Consider the following 3,403-nt stretch of genomic DNA (forward strand, 5'->3'; position numbering starts at 1 on the left):
GCGCCCGGAGCCAGGCCCCTGACTCGGCCTCTCCACCTGTTCGCGTTTGTGTTCTCTCTCCATGTTCCGTTCTCCAGTGTGAGGGACAGAAATAGCCGGAGTTCCTAGCAGGACGCTTCGTAAACACTTTGCGGGTGTGATGGGCACGCAGATTGGCCAGGTGGCTACTTGCCTGCTTTGCTTCTGGGGTGAGCCACACACACCTGTGGGCACTGGCCCGCCTGTCTCCCCGTGGGCAGGGCACGCACCCACCCAGGTTGGCTCACAGTTTAGACCCACGGCTCAGGCCTGGGGAACCTTACACCCCCACCCCAGGCTCTGCCCAGACCAGTTGAATCAGACTCCAGGGCAGCACCGTGTCTGTGCTGTTAAGAAGTGCCCAGGAGATACTTGTGTGAGCTGGAGTGGAGGATCCTGACCCAGGTGGGCTCGGGAGGGTCTGGCAAGGAGGAAAGGGGAGAATCAGGGGTTAGTGAGGACAAGGACCCTCTGGCCTCACAGAACCAAACTCCCTGGGACCCTCAGAAGGTGGCTGAGAGGCCATCCCGCTACAGCGAGAGTGAGAGGCGGGCCACAGCTCGCTGCCAAGCTGGGTTTCTGGCCTTTGATCAGAATGCTCCTTCTGAGAGGTGAGGACTAAAGGGGCCCAGGCCGCCCGCCCGCACCCCCGGCTCCAGCAGCCAGAGGGAAGCTGTGCTCCCTGAATCCCAGGCGTCCTCCTGTGCCCGGCGGGGTTTGGCAGTGGTGGCAGCAGCAACTCCCGATCGGCCTACCTCCCGGATGCCCCTTTGCTGCACCTGGCCTGCCGGGGGGTCACAGCAGATCCAGGCAGGAGGAGGGCATGGGGCATGGACAGTTGCTACTCAGCTAGGGCAGCGGAGGCCAGCGCTGGGGACTCTGAGGGCAGGGGCAGGGGCGCCTGGTGCTGGGGTGTGTGGAGGGGACACTGCCAGCCTGATTCCGCCGCCCAGGCCAGCCTGGGACCTGACTTGCCCCTGCCCGTGTCCTCCCCTTGTTGGGGCTTGAGTGGGTTGAATGGTGTCCCCGCAAATTCGCATCCACTCAAAACCTTGGAATGCAAACTTACTTGGACTAAGGGCCTTTGCAGATGTAATTACAGGCTTCCTCGTGACTCAGATGGTAAAGACTGCAATGCGGGAGACCCAGTTTCAATCCCTGGGTCACGAAGATCCCCTGGAGAAGGGAATGGCTGCCCACTCCAGTATTCTGGAGACTCCCATGGGCAGAGGAGCCTGGTGGACTGCAGTCCGTGGGGTCGCAGGCGAAATCAAGGTGAAGCTCCCGAGCTAAGGTCAGTCTGGATTAGGGTGACCCATAGAAACAAAGGCGCAGACACCAGGGGCAGTGGCCTGGGCACACATCATACTGTCTGTTCACCGACGGAGAGGGTGCAGGGAAGACTGTCCACTGTGGGGCGGGGTGCTGTGGGCCTGGCCAGACCCGAGCCTGGACATCGGGTGACGAGCCCACAGCCCCACGGCTGGTCACCCGGCACGAGGCAGGATGCAGAGGCGGACACGGCCCTTTCCAGTCCTGGGAAGAGCTCGATGGGGCATATGGCCCATTATGGGAGCCAGGCCAGGAGGGCTTCACAGGGGAGGTGACACCCGGGCTGAGACCTGGGCTGGTTGGGAGTGGCTGGCAGAAGCAGGGTGGATTCTGGTCAGAGGGTCAGCGGGGCAGGCCCCTAGGTGACTGGCCCTAGGCTGGCGGAGGAGCCCTGTCCTGCAGCTACTGAGGCCAGCAGCAGGAGAAGCAAGGCCCCAGAGGTGTGGCTGGGCCTGGAGGGCGCGTTCGTCCAGGAGGCAGGGCGCAAGGTCAAGGGTGGAGCGGAAGGCCCCATGGACTGGACCATGGAGGGAGCAGGGAAGGGGCTGGGGCTCCACCAGGACGACAGGGGCCTCTGAGGTGCTGGGAGAGCGTGCAGCCCCTGTGTGTGCGTGTGTGCGCGCATGTGTGCCTGTGTGTGTGCGTGTGTGCATGTGTGCACGTGTGCGTGCGCGCGTGCGTGTGTGTGCCTGTGTGTGCCTGTGTGTCTGTGTGCGTGCACATGTGCGCGCGTGTGTGCATGTATGTGCATTGAGTGTGTGTGCGTGTGTGTGCGTGCGCATGTGTGTGTGCATGTGCCCATGTTTCCCAAGAACACGCGGCCCCAGTGTTTATGGGTGTGGGTGCATATCTCCCACTGTTGGTGAGAATTCTATAGTCATGCTTCTTGCGAGGCTCAGGGACAGATATCGTTCATTACGCAGCCATCAATTTAAGCCAGGCTTACTGCGCCTCGGGCCCTCTGAGTTGGGTCTGCACCTGCTAGAGCGGCAGGGCCCCACCAGTTTCCGTGAATCCTACGAGCCTTGCTCGGAGCCCTGGGATCAGCCTCCCTCCCCATGCGGGCAGGCCCCCAGAAGGTGCAGTAGTGGAGCCAGGCTGGGTGGTCTGGGCCGTGGGGACAGCACCCAGCCGGCGGGGCCGCCTCCTGGCTCTTACAGGTGCCCGGCCTCGGGGCTCCGGTGCTTCTGTTCCCTCTGCCTGAGTGCTGTTCCCTCAGCCACAGTGAGGTGGACTTGACCACTGCTGTCCTTGCCCCTGCCTGCCTGACAGTCACTGAACAGCCCCTGTATTATAAGGCAGGGCCCGGAGGAAGGCGGCTGTCTGTGACACGCAGGGCAGACTGTACCCAGTCAGCAAAGACGTGTTGGGTCACATGAAGGTCGAGTGAGTCCTGCTTGCCAATAGAACTCAAAGACATTGTGTGGAAACAAGTGGCCACCCGCCAAAGTCCCCACCACTACTCTGACCCCAAGCTGGTGAGGGGTTGGGGTGCCCGGTGGGCACCACCCCATCCCATGTGGACACCATTGGCCCCTGAGACAGAGCAGGCTGGGGCCCTGGGCCGCCCAGCCCCTCCTGCAGAGCGGGGCACCTGTCGGATGCAGGAGTCTGCCTTGGTCCTGTGTGCCCACCACTCAGGGAGGAGAGCCCCCCTTCACAACCAAGGAGCCCCAGTGGAGGACAGCATCTCTGCCCAAGCTCTGGGACCATCAAGATGTCTCCATCAGCGGGCCAGCAGCTGAGTGGGGCCAGGGGTCGTGTCTCCCCCATTCTCCAAACCCCAAAGGTCTGTCCAGGCCTGAGTCTCACCAAACCCACCTTGGGCCCCAGCTCAGATTCCCCCACTCCACCCGGGTGCTCCTCAAGCCCCGAGTGGCTATGGCTTCCAGCCTGGCTGGGCCCCAGTCCACCGCCGGCCCCTCGCAGGGTCAGAGCAGAGCTCTTGCACGATGTGGGGGCCCTGGGGGCGTGAGGATGAACCAGAGCCCGTTCCCACTCTGGGGTGAATTTATCGAGCCTTTCCTATCACCCATGTATCACTTCATTTTTG

The sequence above is a fragment of the Cervus canadensis genome, chromosome 15, assembly GCF_019320065.1.
Source record: "Cervus canadensis isolate Bull #8, Minnesota chromosome 15, ASM1932006v1, whole genome shotgun sequence".
NCBI lineage: Eukaryota > Metazoa > Chordata > Mammalia > Artiodactyla > Cervidae > Cervus > Cervus canadensis.